The sequence below is a fragment of the Mauremys reevesii genome, linkage group 4, assembly GCF_016161935.1.
Source record: "Mauremys reevesii isolate NIE-2019 linkage group 4, ASM1616193v1, whole genome shotgun sequence".
Taxonomy (NCBI): Eukaryota; Metazoa; Chordata; order Testudines; family Geoemydidae; genus Mauremys; species Mauremys reevesii.
Window position 1 is genome coordinate 112,745,733 of NC_052626.1, and position 17,511 is coordinate 112,763,243.

The following is a 17,511-nucleotide window of genomic DNA, read 5'->3' on the forward strand; positions in this document are numbered from 1 at the left end:
ACTCCTACTGTTCATTAGACCAGCTATCTAGATGCTTTTCAGCTTTGCTCAGTGGGGAGAAAGGATGGCCCTGAGATTATGACACATATCTGGGAATCTGAAGGTCTAGGCCAGGGGCAGTCAGTAGGCAGACTGTGGGTCAAATCGGGACACTCAGATGCTTCTGAATGGACCTGAAATCTTTTTACCTTTTTTTTATTATTATTATTTTCTCTCGAGTCTGAACCTTGATTGTACTTGACAAAAAGTAATTGACTACCCCTAGTCAGGTTCTATTGAGCTGACTTGATGACCTCAGGCAAGATGCTTAATCTGAGTTTCATCATCTATAAAGAGGGGATACAATTTACTTACTTCAAAAGGGCATTATGCTGCTTAATACATACAGATTTGTAGGGTGCACTGAGATCCGTGGACGGAAGAAGTTACAGAAATGCAAAGTACTCTTGCTGAGAAAAAAGCCTGGCAGCAAAGCACAACACAACACCACCCCAAGAATGTAATATTGATACAACACAACAAAGTGACTTCATTGTTTCAGGATGCAACTTGTATTTAGCATAAAACATTACAATCATTCACTCTCACCGTCTCAACTTGGAGACAGGAGGTTTGTGAGCAGACCTAGTCCCATCAATTTACAAGATGCTGTGACAGTACCTCCCATAAGGCTTTATGGGAATATGACATAACTGGAATATGTTTTGTGCTGCCTGTGCCATGTAACATATCTCTGTAAAGGTTATGGTCTACTATATCTATTCATCCTATTTGTACACATATAGCATTTTGTACTTGAGGTTAAGAATATTGGCTGTATACTGGCTTAATTTCTAAGTAAGCTTTGTGAGGCATTTTGTCAGCTTCCTGATCAGGAAGCAATTGGGGAACATTGCATCTTGGAATGCTCCAATCCACATAAGAAGTCTTCCTGGAGACATACAAGATACCATATGGACAATGGCTTCTGCCTGTAAAGACTGAGTCATGCATGGACATGTTACTTGCCCAGGTGACTCCAGAACTCCATCTCGGAGCTGGATTTGCATAGGGGTGAGGAGGGGGGGTCTCCACCCAGAAGAGAAAGTCTATTTAAACCCAAGAGAGACCCCTCCATTTTGTCTTCAGCTGACTAAGGAAGGAGCCTCTCCAACCCCCAGGATACTTGAAGGAAACTGGAACAAAGGACAGTAACTACAGGGTGTGTGAGTGATTGCTGGACCCAGGCTAAAAGGAGATTAGCCTGTAAAAGGGAGCATTCTGGAACTGGTGAGGATCTTACCTGTATTCAATTTGATTAGACATAGATTTGCACATTTTATTTTATGTTGCTTGGTGACTTACTTTGTTCTGTCTGTTACTGCTTGGACCCACTTAAATCCTACTTTCTGTATTTAATAAAATCACTTTTTACTTATTAACTCAGAGTATGTGTTAATACCTGGGGGAGCAAACAACTGTACATCTCTCTCTATCAGTGTTATAGAGGGCGAACAATTTATGAGTTTACCCTGCATAAGCTTTATACAGGGTAAAATGGATTTATTTGGTTTAGACCGCATTGGGAGTTGGGTATCTGAATGCTAAAGACAAGCACACTTCTGTGAGCTGATTTCAGGTAAACCTGCAGTTTTGGGTCAAGTAATTCAGACCCTGGGTCTGTGTTGGAGCAGACGGGAGTGTCTGGCTCAGCAAGACAGGGTGCTGGAGTCCTGAGCTGGCAGGGAAAACAGGAGCAGAGGTAGTGTCAAAGTTAGGGCTTGGCTACACTTGCAAGTTGCAGGGCTGGTAGAGGCTTTCCAGCGCTGCAATTAGTAACCGTCCACACCTGCAAGGCACATCCAGCGCTGCAACTCCCTGGCTGCAGCGCTGGCTGTACACCTGGTCAGGTTGGGGTGTAGCGATTGCAGCGCTGGTGATCCAGCGCTGCTCATCAAGTGTGGACACACACCAGCGCTTTTATTGGCCTCCAGGGAATAAGGAGATATCCCAGAAAGCTTTTAACTAAATTACTCTCTTTGTTTTGTTATGCAGCCTCTCTTTGTTTTGTTGTGAACTCCGATCGGAGCTCCGTTGAACTGCTTATCTAAAAAACAAACACTGATCACAGCAAACAGGAGCTATCTGTACCTGGCTGTGAACGATCAAATGAGAGGCAGGGAGAGAATGTTTGCTTGACAGAGAAACAGCGTTGGAAGCAGGCTGTTTGCAATTAAGACCAAGGGTTCCCGAACATTTTGTGATTTTTTCAATCCAGGAAGCTAAAGTGTTGGCTCCAAAAATCCACTCTCTCTCTCTTCCCCGCTCCCTGTCACAGTACACCACAGGGAGTGAGTGAAACAGCGGGGAGTCCGTGTTGGAGGCAGGCTGTTTGCAATTAAGAGTTAAGACTAAGGGGTCGGAAACATGTTCTGATTTTTCAATGCAGGAAGCTAAACACACAGTGTTGGCTCCAAAAATCCCCTCTCTCTTTCCCCCCGCTCCCTGTCACACTAGACCCCACTCCACCCCCCTCTTTTGAAAAGCACGTTGCGGCCACTTGAACGCTGGGATAGCTGCCCATAATGCAGCACTCCCAACAGTGCTGCAAATGTGGCCACACACCAGCGCTGGTAGCTGTGAGTGTGGCCACACACCAGCGCTGCTCCTACACAGCTGGATGACCAGCGCTGCAAACTACCAGCGCTGCAAACCGTAAGTGTAGCCAAGCCCTTAGACTCAGGACTCACAGTTTGTCAGACCACTCTGTTTTATTAGCACAGCGCTCTGCTAACACCCAGATAATGTGAGCACCATGCAAGACACAAACTATCTTATTTATACAGATAAAAGGGTGAGAACTTAACAAGATAACAAAGGAAGCAGAATCAGATAAGTTTACCTGGGCTAGGCATGCATATCTTATTTCCTTACTAACTATTACCCATCTTCTGTTAATGTTTCGCCATTAGCACCATTGTTTATGCCTAATGTTTCTTTTCCTGGCACCTGTATTTCAACATTTCTTATTTCTGCTTAAAGGTACATACAACATTTCTTTAATCCATTCTTATTTTTACAATATAATTCATTCTACTTTCACAGTAGTCTTGGCACATCAGGTGGCAGCTCACAGTGGGTTTCTGTGATCCAATCCGTTACAGATGCATCATTTGTTTCCATCTTCATGTCAGATGGATCTTTATAATCACAGTGATTTTTTTATGCCCCTGCTAGGGAAGTGGTGGATGATTTTGGTTTTTGCTTTAGATAGATGGCTATTTTAGAAGCGGAAGGATAAAGTGGGGTTGGTTGTTTTATTGTTACGACATTTAGGAAATTCACATCAATTTAGTCTCCAGTATTTTCAATTGAGGCACTCAATAGCAATAGCAGCCAACTGCTTTATTCATTAAAAATTAAAAGACAGTGGGGATTAACCCTATAAAGGGTTAATTTATGTTTTTACTGTGCCGAGTTACACTTGTGAATGCAATGAGATTGTGCTTTCAATTTAGTCAGTGCCATCTCATGTCATACCCAGGCTGAAGGGGAAAAAAGTTAGCGAAGAGATTAATGCTGAAAAATAGCTATCTTGCACAGTTTCAGTAAGAGAGTAAATAAGTGATCTGTGCAATAAAACACTGGCTAACAGATAAAAGTGGACCCACAGGGATGCATTTCCCAGTTCTTCCTCCTCAACAGAAGTTCAGCATCTCTCCCAGCAATGAAGATATTGCAAGGGAAGTAAGAACACTTTATTCAATATGTGATCAACTTACTGTGTTGCTTAAAGATCAATTCCAGCTTTCTTAGCATTCCCCAAGCCCACAAGTAACTTGGCTAAGATGATGCATTCAAGAACTGCATAGTCTATGCATATAAAACAAAGATAACAGGTTTCAGACAAGCTGTGCTAACATCAAGGAACAACATTGCATCTGTGTACTGCCACAAGTAACAAGGCAGTCAGCAGAAACCACCTGGTCTGCAGTAATTATGTTTTTGATGTTTTACTTACTATTTGTATTACACTAGTGCCTATAGGTCCTGCCTGAAATTAAAGCCCAGCATACTATACACTATTCTAGCACATAGAGACAGTCACTGCCCCGAATATCTGAAGATGTACTCAGATGAAACAAACCAAAGATAGGAAGGGAAATAGGTAATTTTCCCACTTTCAGAGAGTTGAAGTGACTTGCCCAGTTTCATTCAGCAGGCCGGGGCAGATTCAGGTCTCTGAAGCTCCAGTCCCCAGTGCCCTGTGTGCTGGACCTTTGAATTTGCTTAATAAAGTGACACCTTGAAACACAAACTGCAAGTGCTCTTCTGAGTGGGACTGAGAGGTTAAGCTTCACAATACCTCACCAATTGAAAATGAGATCAGATTCAAGGTTCTTGTCTCCATCATCAAGCCCTCAATCAGCAGAGCCCAGTCTAGTCCAGTATCTGGAACCAACCCTCTCAGGAACTCAGCCTACCATAAACTGCAGTCATCAGGAACAATGAAAACATCAGCAACAAAGAGGAGACTCATAATAACGGGTGCCAGAGCTTTATCTACATATGGTTTTCATACAGTCAATCACTGCGGTACTAAGAACCTGAAGACCTTGGCAGATAGTCCATAGATATGAAATTCCCTTGCACAAGAGATTGGGATGATCCTGACCTTACCCCTGTCAAGAAAAAAACATCTCTTTGCCATAGCTTTCCCACAATAACTGCATATCAAACAAATTTAAACTAGGACTGTCGCGTGATAAAAAAATCTAATCGCATGATAAAAAAAACTATCATGATTAATCACTCTGTTAAACAGAAAACCATTTATTTAAATATTTTTGGATGTTTTCTAAATTTTCAAATATTTTGATTTCAGTTACAACAGAGAATATGAAGTAGACAGCATTATCTCCCGTAAATGTAAACAAACTTATTTATCTTAGCAATTGGCTGAACAAGAAGTAGGACTAAGTGGACTTGTTGGCTCTCAAGTTTTACATTGTTCTGTTTTTGAATCCAGTTATGTAACAACAACAAAAATCTACATTTGTAAGTTGCACTTTCATGATAAAGGGATTGCACTACATATTTGTATGAGGTGAACTGAAAAAATACTATTTATTTTATGATTTTACAGTGCAAATATTTGTAATAAAATATAAAGTGAGCACTGTACACTTTGTATTCTGTGTTGTAACTGAAATAAATATATTTGAAAATGTAGAAAAAACATCCAAAAATATTTAATACATTTCAATTGGTATTCTACAGTTTAACAGTAGGATTAAAACTACGATTAATTGTGATTAAGTTTTTTAATTGTGATTTATTTTTTTGAGTTAATCATGTGAGTTAACCATGATTAATCGACAGCCCTACTGTAAATTAATATATAATGCTGTCAAGTATCAGAGGGGTAGCCGTGTTAGTCTGGTTCTGTAGAAGCAGCAAAGAATCCTGTGGCACCTTATAGACTAACAGATGTTTTGCAGCATGAGCTTTCGTGTGTGAATACCCACTTCTTCGGATGCAAGCAGTGGACGTTTCCACATCCAAAGAAGTGGGTATTCACCCACGAAAGCTCATGCTGCAAAACGTCTGTTAGTCTATAAGGTGCCACAGGATTCTTTGCTGCTTCTATATAATGCTGGCAGAGAGAAAAAAAGAAGGAAGATTTTAAAAGCCTCCATGTGTATGCCGAAAGGGAAGAGAGCGCATGAGATCAGCTGCTTGAGATTACCTGCTGACTAGCGTTTTTGTAAATCACAGGGATGAGCCAGAAGAGAGTGCCTCTATCATCTACTGAAATTCTCACTGACAACTCTTCTCTGCAAATGTCAATAAATATCCCTTAGACTGCCTTCATCAGCAGTGCACTCTGTGGTGAGGAGGGATGCTTTTTCTTCTCTCCAATAGCGGAAGAACACTTGTCACAGAACTTTGCTAAATGCAGGCATTGTCCTGTTTACACTAACAGAACCTCATCTCAAAGTGAAAATGTGTCAATTGTTACTTCGACATTCACTTTGCTTCTACTCCCCCACCCCATCCCCCCGCACTCCTCCTCCATCATCAAACTTGGATAGCAGCCTCCAACACAGAGTCTTGCCTTCAAGCATAAGACAGGTTCCAGTGCAGTTGTACACCCTTGCAATCACTCCCCAGGCCTCCAGAGCACTAACGCTGCTCATAAGTAGGCATGAAAGGATTAGATTTTTAATCAGTCAGCAAACGTCCATTTCAGTATACACAAATCCACCAAAAAAATATTGCCAGTAGCAACTGAAATTTACGGATAGGCAAAGTAAGCAAATGCTGCTTGAGAACTGAGTCCCACCTTCATGTACATAAAACGAGCTGTAATTAATGTTGCGCAAAGCACATATTTACAGCTCTGCTAAAACAAGACAGACTATAAAACTAACTTTTTGAATCTTAATGACTACTGTCAAATAATTCTCTGACCCCCTCCCCAGTTTCCTGCAACTGTGAAAAATTGATACAAATAGAAAAATGCCTAAAAATAATCAATATTATTTGCTGTAATTATAAAAATCAAATTCTGCCAAGTCTACTCAAACTACTAATCCTATTGACTTAAAGCAGGAGTCTGAGGGAATCTTTTAAGATAAGTAACAGAAAGCAGCTGCAATAGCAGTGAACTAGCCAGCCAAGCCATTTTAACATGTTTTTGAATGCACTTTTCCTCCATCACAAGAGGTTATCCTTACATTCTTCAAAAGCTTCTATTTAGTTCTCACCAGAAGGTGTCTCTTGAAGGGAAGCTGAAAGGCAGAGCCTACTGACTAGCTTCAATTCAAAGATGAACTTAGCCAGATGGTGCTTACGGTCAGAGAGGCCTGGGTGCCTGGTTATTGGCTTTTATGCACCACATGACACCCCATATCACTCTAATTACCTCGGAAGGAGAGGTCATTATATTGATAAACAGTTCAGAGATCAAATGGGGTTAGTTAACATTAACATCCCCCAAACAAAATACAGTTGAAGCCATTTGGATTTAACAGAATAAGGCTGCCACCTTCTTTAAACTTCATTCTGTGTTTAAAGGCTTCTGTCTACCTCCACCTGGGGAGACAGCCCATAGCGTACACAATCGGATCCGTCTTCTGATCCTTTGTGGGGCAGCAGGGTTGCCTTGTCAGCCTTCTGACTCACACTGTGGAGGACGGCTGCAGAAAAACATACAATTCGGTAACCTGGCCAAGCCTTCCCATTTAACGACATATACAGTATGCAGCTCTCTTCTTAATGACCTCAGTAGCCACAGACTGTAAAAGCAGTCAGACCTTCAGACATAACATTACTCACTTCAGTGGCTTAGGACACAAGGGTAAAACTTCCCAAAGAGAACACCAAGTTAATACAAGCTCCCAGCCACACACAACTCAAAGTGCATCAGCAAGAAATTGCTAGCTCTTGGGAGGAAGACAGCCTATATGGTTAAATCTTAGGTAAGGAATAGTGCTCCAAGGGAGACAGGTGGGACAGAGCTACTTTACTTTGGGGGATGGATGGTAAGCAGATTGATACCAGGATATGGAGTCTTTCACCTCTGAGTCACTGGTTAAATGGGACCCACGTTGGTAGTGACTAAAAGCTGTGATCATCCTTGTTTGTATGTGTCACACACACAAACCGTTTAGTTAGAAAGAACTGCATTGCATTTTGGCACTAAGGTTCAGTACCAGGGCACAGCAGAGGGGAAGCCCCACCAAATCAATGAAAAGCCCTTGAACAACAGTAACTTCTCAGCCCTACAGCAAGGGCCCATGCAAAATGTGTTGTGCTACAGGGCAGACAAATCCCCCATCTGAAACTGTTAAAACCAGGACATCCTGTTGATGGGCTCTGTTTATTCATGGTCTCTGAGCTGTCTGAAAATGAGAACTGACAGCAGAGTCAATACAAGCAGTCTGTCATCTCTGCTCTGCACTAGACTCCACGTGCTGGCAATGTACCATGTTGGCAGATCAAACCTGGTCCTCTTTACATTTGGCACCCAATCTTTTGGCATACATTTAATGTCAATGTTTCCCTTCATTTCTCCTCTTTTCCAAAGTGACTTCTATCAATAAAGAAAACAACCAGAACAAATGGCCCTCCTCGCTCTATTTCACCATATACCACAGAGAAGCATTCAGGATTATGGGACTCATCCATACCAAGACACGTGCATTAAAACAAAAGTGACCTCCAGCACGGGCCTTTCCTCTTAGCTAATGATTGGCTAGAGGAGTTAAGGGCCTGAGCAGTTTGACATCAAACCCATCTACTTTTCTGTGGCTAGAAGTACCCAACTCAGAGGTCATTATGGCTATTTCTCACCTTACCTGTTTACTATATTCTATAGCACCTTGGGCTGTGTATGATGCAGGTACATTTTGGTATACTCAGCCAGACTTTCTAGCAGAGCATGACCAGTAACCAGTGGGAATGGTTTAATAACAAGCAATAATAATCAGCTCCACAGTGTTTGTTGAACCGGCTACAGAACTTAATAGCTCAAAGCAGACACTGGAGCACCTATTGTACCATGACTGAATAACGGTCACAGCAGTAGCAGCATATAAGCCCTTTTCCAGCTGTAGTGCCACGTACGATGTTCTGTTTTGTCTCCATTATCATGGAACTGAGTCAAATACTGGGGCCAACTTCATCTCTGGTGTAATTCCAATTATTTCACTTCAATTTCATCGGGGTTACTGGCTCCTGAAGCTTAAATTGTGCTGCACTGGAGGAGGCTTAGGTGTGTTTTAATTAATCCAACAGAAGGCTGACAAAGAGCTAATGTTTCTATTATTAGCCTTCATTTCAGTCAGCATGTGTCCCATTCAGTATCTTCTTCCCACCAGTCCTTCATGTATCCGCTTTCCCCTTGGTGAAGTTACATTCCCTGCTATAGCCTGGATGCGAGGCCACTGCGTGTTTGCAGTTTGTGTGGGGTGGGGATGGGGGGAAGAGAGTCCTAAACGTGACTGATAGTGACCCAGCCTGATTTGTGCCTGGGATTATAGTAAGAAGGGATGCTGAAGTTCCAGGTGGGATCTTCTCCATCTCCCACCCCTGACTGTTGTTCAGGTAACACTACAGAATTGACAAAAAAAGGGGTGTGGCTCTGTTATACAGGCAGGCGGCTAACATTTTCAGCCCTTGTGTTGGTTTGGTTTTTCCTCCCCAATGTATAGCAGATGCTTCCTTTGAAAGTTTTGTTTTTGTTTTTATATTTATATATGAATATGAGTTCTTAACAGTAAGACTGCACCCTGAAGCTAGGCTCTTAATTGTACATGAATATGGCTGGCAGACTTTTCTCTTCAGTTCTGGGGAATGCAAGTAGTTAGGTCTCTTGGGAAATACAAAGATACTGTATCTCTCTGAATTTACATTGATTATATCATTACAGATCTTATTTCATATAGAACTGATATATACTCATGGTCATTTCTTTAACCTGAGGCGGGGAGCAGCTTGGGGACACACATCTCAAACTGAAAACAGGACTAGCAATTCTTTCCTTTGTCCACCAAAGAGGGTGGGGTCCCCAGGAGGTTTCTGACGGCATTATCATAAGAGACCTGTATATAAAATGAGCCTCATACTACTCTTCCATGTCTGATGTACACATGGTAATAAATCTAAAGCAGGCCTGCACAACATGCAGCCCGCGTGGGCTCACTGCGGCCCGTGGGGGGTGAGTAGGCAAGCGGTGGGTGAGGGATGGGGGCTGAGGAGGCGAGCGGGCAGGTAGTGGCGGGGGAGGGGGCCTGAGGAAGTGAGTGGGTGGCCAGTGGCGGGGGGAGGGGGCAGGAGAGCCGGCGGCGGGGAAGGGGGGCCTGAGGAAGCGAGTGGGTGGGCAGCGGCGGAGGATAGGTGAGCCGGTGGCTGGCCCCAGCTCACATCCGCTCTGCCTCCTCCCCTGAATGCTCTCCCTGCTTCTCCCCCTCGCCCCCGCTTCCTGCGAATCAGCTGTTCGCGTGGGAAGCCTGGGAGGGCAGAGAAGTGGTGCGGCGGCTTCGCGCTCAGGCCCAGGGAGGCAGAGAGGAAGCGGAGGTGTGCTGGGGCTGGTAGGGGGGCGGGGAGCAGGGAAACCGCTGAAACAACCCTCCCCCAAGTGCCGCCCGCCCTGCGGAAACAAACCCTCCTTCCCCAGTGCCGCCTCGCCGAAACAGTGGTATTGAACCTTGGTAATTTGTTATAGCGGGCCCCTAAGGTAGTATAATTAAGGTAAAAGAAAAATGTCTTTTTGCTAGAAGTAGAATAAGATCTTCCCCTCGCTTTATAATCAATTGCCCTGTTGAATGAATGAGGTGTTTCGGCAGCACTGGAAGGGGATTCGGCGGGGACGGGGGAGTTTCGGCCCTCAGCTGTTTTCTTTGGAGTAATATGGCCCTCGCCGCTTTACGAGTTCTGCAGGCCTGATCTAAAGCTACATGACGAAGCAGTGTAGATTTAAATGTCTGCTATAGACCTTACCTCATGTATGCTTGGGGTGGCTATCCTTGAACCGAACAGTTGGGTGAATAAGTCAAGAAACTAATTATGGGAACTGATTGTTATTATCTTAAATCTGTTTTAGCCACCATTATTTTTGGAACATGTTCATCTTGCATGACTTGGATATGATCGGATTTCTTATGAAGATGTATGCATTGTCCATTCTGGGAAAACTACTGTCTCAAATTTAAAGAATCCATGTAGTATGCTGAACTCAAGATGCTTCATCTTTTTAAAAAGGAATTTTTCCTTTTGATATAAAGAGTGTTGCAAGTTGAGGTTTTTGTTGATTTTTAACATAGTTCACTTTACCTTTGGAAGCCACTAGGATTGTGAGAAACTGTTTCTCTCAATATTCTGTGATAATTTATTTTGATAGCAGGTATTAATATCGTGTAACCTAGAAAGAAACTCTCTTTGTTTTGAGCACTCTCTGTGATTCTGTAAATTGGTATTAACTATTTAGACAAATCAAGAAAAATACCCATTACTTTCATAGGAGGGGTCATGAAATGTTACGATTAGCATAAGTCAGATTCCCCAACAGGAAGAATGAGACTGTGCCCAATATACAGATCAATAGTTCATGAAGTTCCTCTAATGCTCACTGTAGCTTTTTAAATTTATTCTGATATTTAAGGTATTCCATTATTTCCAATACATATGATTATAAACATATTAGTTTTAGAAGTCTAACATTTTACTCACAGATTGAGTCTTGATATATACATCAGACAATATATTTGATATATCAACGGTATCATGCAGTAATAAAAATATCTAATGTATAGGTCATCTGAGCCTGAAAGATCACAAAACATATTACAGTTACATACACAACCACTGAAAAGATGTCACTTCTAAGGTGGAGACCAGCAGCTAACCACTTACATCACCCTTCAACAACAGTGGGAAAAGGAAATATTTTCGCCAAGAACACAAAAGCAAATCCCTCTTACAAAAAGAGTACCCTGTGATCGCTGATGTTCACACAACCCAATCAGATCTGTTTCTTCCACCGTCAGTTCTAGTTTTGAGTTCACCACAGTTCATAGACTGACTGGGGCAAAGAATCAATCTGAATTCTGTGCTAGAGTCAGGAAAAGAAGGACGAAAGTAAATATGCTGACATACAGAAATACTGTGATGGGTAGTACACAGTTCCACCCCAGCTAACGTTAAATTCATCATCATAAAGTTTATCCGAGGCAACCACTACAAACCACCACCACAAGTCAGGTGATGACGACATTCTAAAGTTGGTTTTGAACTGGAAAAGAAGTGTTACCAAAAACAGTTATTACAAATCAGTGAAGAGGGATTTCACTGGAGCATTGAGAATGTGCTGGTTCCCCCCTAAATGCCTGCTGCTCCCTGGAATGAGATGCAAGATCAAGTATCACTACTTATTCGGTAGATCACAACCATTGTAACCATGCAATTCTGATTTTGTTCTTAGCATTTCTTCTTTTCTGCAGCCTTATCGCCTGTGGGTAGCTCTAGATATGCTTAATAAAAAACCTGCATGGAGACCTTTAAATAAGGATGCACAGCTCTCAATTTGTTCTGAGTTTTACGTACTACTTCTGTTCATCTACCTAGGTATCCACAAGATCATCACCATAGCTTCTAATCACTACTGTATATTATCCTCAACACCTTTGTGAGACAGGGAAGTGTTAACTTAATACATATGGAACAGAGGCACAGAAAAATTAAGTGACTTGCTCAACGTCTCGAGGCAGGAACTGAACTGAGGTCTTCAATATCCCATTCTAGCATCCTATCCACTACACTGTCCCTCCTAGCCTAACTACACACTGACTCAGCCTCCCACATATTTTTCTGATGTCCATTTCCTCTACTATATTCCCATTTAGTTCTCATACATGGACTAGTTTCCCTTTATTGTGGGAAAGATCAAACCTTGTAATTAGCAACACCATAAGTCTTATTTCTCAGGCCTGATATAGGCACAGTTTTTGTACCCAAATAGCTATGTCAGTTAGGGATGTGATTTAACCAGTATATATTTATATTGACACAACTCCCTCTTGTATGCAAAATTATACCAGTACAGAAGTGTCTCATACCAGTATAAGTTATTCCTCTTGCAATATAGGAATAATTGATTATCCCTGCTGTATAGTTTATTTTTTGTCAAGATCTAACCAAAGTCCAGACTCCAGAGAAAATAATACAAAAACCAACAACAATAATGATACTGAGTAAATAAAAAGATGTTGCGATCCGTTCAAAAGTGTCTGGTGGTTCAGATTTGGCCCATGGACCACCTAGTGACTACCCCTGCTATACTGGTATTGCTTTAACGAATACCAGTATATCACTTTAGTAATACCAGTCGTACAGCTTGTATGTTTAGAAAAAGCCTTAGCAATAATACGTTCTCAACAGGTGTGTTTGGCTGCTGACCATGGTTGCTATACTATTTCAGCTAAATGTCACCATAAAGTCTCTGGACATGCAGAGGATTTATAAAGGGTAAGTGTTCCAGTGTTGGTGTTGTACATAAGTATTGGAAGAACAAGCCTTTAAGTAGGTCCTCTGAAGCCACCATTCATGAACAGTAGCAAGTGATCAAGAGCAGCTTTTTCTACAAAAGTCAGGGGACACTTACAAGCCTTTATATACCACATGCAATGAACCTTGAAACATAAAACATCTAAACAGATCATTTCCACCAAAGAATCGGGGTTCTCTTTCACAAAACAATTCTCTGCCCTGCCAAGTCTCTACACTTTTAAAGCTTAAGACACTTCTTGGATGACCACCACCTAATGAGGTGGGATCCCTTTCTCTGCAACTAACCTGCTTGTATCCTTGCCATCCAGCTACTTTCAAATCACACTTTGCCTTTAAACTAACCTTAAGTTTAGAGACTATTCCCATGTAAACATTTAAAGAGATCCAAAATACTTCCAGGGTTACTTACCATAACCCTGGACACCCAACAGAATAGTCAAAAAAATAGATTTCGCATCATGGAGATGTCTGCGGCTAGAGTTCTCTTTAATCTGGAAAGTGTCACCAATTTTGGTTGGGGAAGGGGTTGTGGAGATGCCTAACTCATTCTGAACTAGTCTTAAATGATTATATATTTAAGAGTTGGCAGCCACTGGTGGAACCCTATTAAAAGTTAGGGGTCATTTTACATAAAAGAGTGTAAAACTGCAGGTTTTGCATGGGAAGTACAAATTTAGAGACCCATTTTAAAATTTTGGACCTGTAAAAGACCAAAGGAATAAATTTAGTTGGGAAGGGGATGTGTCTATCACTCTATATCATGGCACTTTGGCAGTAACTCATTCCTTCTGGGAGCTGTTTCACTGGGAGAGCTGTCTAAATGGAGGAACATTTTAATGAATTAAAAGTACAGGACTTCCCATTTTTGAAGGCTGTGCATTAACATCGTTGGTTGGTATTTAAAAAATGGTTGTAGGAGATGCTTATGGCTATCTTAAAATGCACCCTTTTCTGATAAAATAATCTTTACCATGCTTGTGTACAATATTAACGCAGATTCTTCAGCATCTTTTGGGTAAACACCAACACAATTTTGAAGTGGACTATGAATTTGGTGATCTCTTCCATGCTCATCACAAAAACACTACAGAGGTCTGGCAGGACTGCAGACACTAGCTGAGAGAAGCCTAGAACTGGAACAACAGAATATGGCTGAAGAGCACTGGCAGAGCTCTACGGGAGAAGCTTGCCCACCCCCAGCCTCAGCCCTCTTACCCATCTGCACCCACGCCCCTAGAGCCACAGCTCCACTCCAGGCCACAGCTCCAGTGCTGGCAGGAGGCATGGACAGGGCAAGGGGGGCTACAACCCTCAAAAGTTTGGGGACCACTGCTCTAGACCAGGGGCGGGCAAACTTTTTGGCCCGGGGGCCACATCAGGTTTCCAAAACTGTATTGAGGGCCGGTTAGGGGAGGTTGTGCCTCCCCAAACAGGCAGGCGTGACCCGGCCCCAGCCCTCTAACCCCCCTCCACTTCTTGCCCCCGACGACCTCCCCGGGATTCCTGCCCCATTCACCCCCCCATTCCTTGTCCCCTGACAGTCCCCCTGGGACCTCTGCCCCATCCACCCCTTCCTTTCCCTTGACTGCCCCCCACTGCCCCATCCAACCCTATCTCTCATTCCTGATTGCCTCCCCAGGACCCCTGCTCCCATCCAACCCCCCTGTTCCCCGCCCTCTGACCACCCTGACCCCTATCTACACCCTTGCCCACCACCCCAAACTGCCCTGCCCTCTATCCAACCCCCCTGCTCCCTGCCCCCTTACGGCGCCACAGCCGCGCCACCCAGAGCACCAAGACAGGCGGACGGCATAGCGCAGCACAGAGCACCAGGAGCTCACAGCTCCACCGCCCAGAGCACTGAGCCGGCTGCACAGTGAGTTGAGGTGTGGGGGAAGGGGAACAGTGGGGGAAGGGCCGAGGACTAGCCTCCCAGGCCAGGAGCTCAGGGGCTGGGCAGGAGGGTCCCGTGGGCCGGATGTGGCCTGCGGGCTGTAGTTTGCCCACCCCTGCTCTAGACAATGGTATTTCTCTTTCCACTTCACAACCACAAGATTAAGAGGCTGAAAGGTAACCAAGACACAAATAGATAAAATAAATAGAACAGATAGTTGGATGCTATATTAATAGACTGTACCATCAAACTTGAGAGGGTGGTGCTATGGTAGGGGTAAGATAAAGAATGAAATATTTAATCCCTTACTATCAATAGGGCAGCATATCAACAGCTCCTAAAACCAGGATGCACTATATACAATGGTTCTGCCCTGCATAATGCATGTAACATCGTATGAGCTGTCACCCACTAATGCGTTCTGCAGTCTATCTGTCCTGGATATTTAAATACACTCCCCACATGCTCCCACACTATTATCCTAGCTTGGGAGTGCCTCACAATCTTTAATGTATTCATGAGTGGCGGGTATCACAGGGCGGGAAGGCTAAGTTTCCCCAGACCTCCTCCTTTTCCCCCATGGCCAAGGCCCTGGGCTGGGGCTAGTGGTGGCTGGCCTGTTGCCAGGAACTCTGGGCGGCTGGAGCCAGTGCTTGCACCACCCTGACGCTGGGGGGTTTGCGCCACCTGCCCATTGCTGCCTGCCTGCCTGGCACTCTGGGGCTGGAGGCGCTCAGGTGGCCCGTGGCTGGAGGAGAGGGGGCTCGTGGGGGCAGGGTGGCGTCTCTGGGGAGGGAAGGGGGACGGGAGGGGCAAGGCCTCAGGCAGAAGGGGTGGGCCGGTCCGGGGGCTTGCCTGCTGCCCATGAATGTATTTATCTTCACAATAGCACTTCCTTACCTCAGAGGGTACAGAGACACTAAGGGTATAGCCACGCTGCAATTAAAAACCCAGGGCTGGCCCCCGCCAGTTGGCTCAGGCTTGTGGGGTTCGGGCTAAGGGGCTGTTAAATTGTGCTGCAGACCTTTGTGCTCAGGCTGCAGCAGGAGCTCTGGGACCTTCCCACCTTGCAGGGTCCTAGAGCTGGGGCTCCAACTCGAGCCTAAAACATCTACACTACAATTAAACAGCCCCTTAGCCCGAGCCCCACAAGCCTGAGTCAGCTGACATGAGCCACCCCTGGGTTTTTAATTGCTGTGTAGACATACCCTAAAGCCACGCCAGAGGCCACACAGGAAGCCTATTCAGAGCAGCATATCAAACTTGCTTCTCTTAAATCCCAGGCTAGAACCCTAACCACTAAAACAATATTTCTCACCGCTTTGGATAAAGAAAGCCAGACTCCAGGCACGAAAACAAATGCTGGGTAGAGCAGTTAACTAAGCTCCAGGAGCCTAGATGCCTGGTAACTTTTACTAGACTTGTGCAGCAGCTAATGCTGGGGATGTATTCCTTAAAATAACATTTCAATCAGCATGAAGACTGAACAATATTGTTCATTAGAGACGTTTCATGAGTGACTGGTCCGCGCATTTCAAACAGACTTTTGGAATTTTAAGTGGCCTTCCCTGTACGGGCATTTAAAGAGATGGTCGCAAAAATCAACCCAAATCCGATACATGAATACTGCCAACCTTCCACTAAATCTGAAAGAGATAATGTCTCAGGCAAGGGTTTTTCATTTTGATGAAAAAGTACTTCAGTTTGCAGTTTTAAATGCATGAGCTCAGAAGAGGTACTTTGTGTAATGCTTCCCTCTTATGTGGTTTCTTTAATGGAGCCTTCATTAAGCCATGAAAGGAAAAAAATTCTTAATTCATTCAACATGTGTTCAGCCTTTAGTGGTTTAATCAAAATCTTTTTTCCGTTACCATTTAATATTTAGAAGACCACTTTCAATCTGTTTTTACTAGGAGAAGCGCCACCAATTTTTCACATGTGGACTTTATTGCAAAGTTCTCTGCAAAAAAAAAATCAAAGAGCACATATGCAGGCAATGATTTGGGGAAAGACTTTCTAACAAAAGGCTAAAAAGCTCTGCAAGTAGAGATTTAATTTATTTATTTTAAGGAGAGACAAGCTATATATAGCAACACTATACAGCACTGCTAATCCTCAGCAGCATGTGCTAAGTAAGAATATTCTCTAAGAGATATTCAGGACTAATTATGGGGGGCAGGGGGTGAGCAGAATTCCCTCCCTCCAATAAAAGCTGAATTTCTGGCCCTATATTACCTAGGGCACAATGCAATAGGAACATTTAAGCATATGCATCATCCCAGTTATGTATTTTGGCACATTATGCACAAGAACAAAACAGAGTTCCAGAACAATTCCAGATACTCTGCCAATGACTATGGACAATACTCTACAGTTTACTACCGCCTCTTTCTGGCTACATTGAAGGAAAGGGTTTGGCCTGGTGCCGAGTAGCAGGTCTGTTTCCAAGTATTACCACTAGTTCAAACACAAACTGTTTGTTTGTTTGCAGTAGCTATGGTTGCATGTAATTTATTAGTGTATATCTGATTTTCATTGTATTGCACAGGACAAATATACAAGTGGTA

At 43.5% G+C, this 17,511-nt stretch overlaps 1 protein-coding gene across 4 annotated transcripts in view; it reads right to left on the bottom strand.

Annotated features, from left to right (window-relative positions):
• LOC120404491 overlaps positions 1-17,511 on the bottom strand; it is a 183,976-nt gene that overhangs the window by 131,437 nt on the left and 35,028 nt on the right. The window contains exon 1 of one of the 4 annotated variants that reach the window (XM_039537174.1): positions 3,762-3,780. The exons of the other annotated variants lie outside the window; for them this stretch is intronic. The gene's annotated coding sequence lies outside the window, so the exon portion shown is untranslated. Of the gene's footprint in view, positions 1-3,761; positions 3,781-17,511 lie in introns of those variants that run through there. 4 annotated transcript variants of the gene reach the window in all.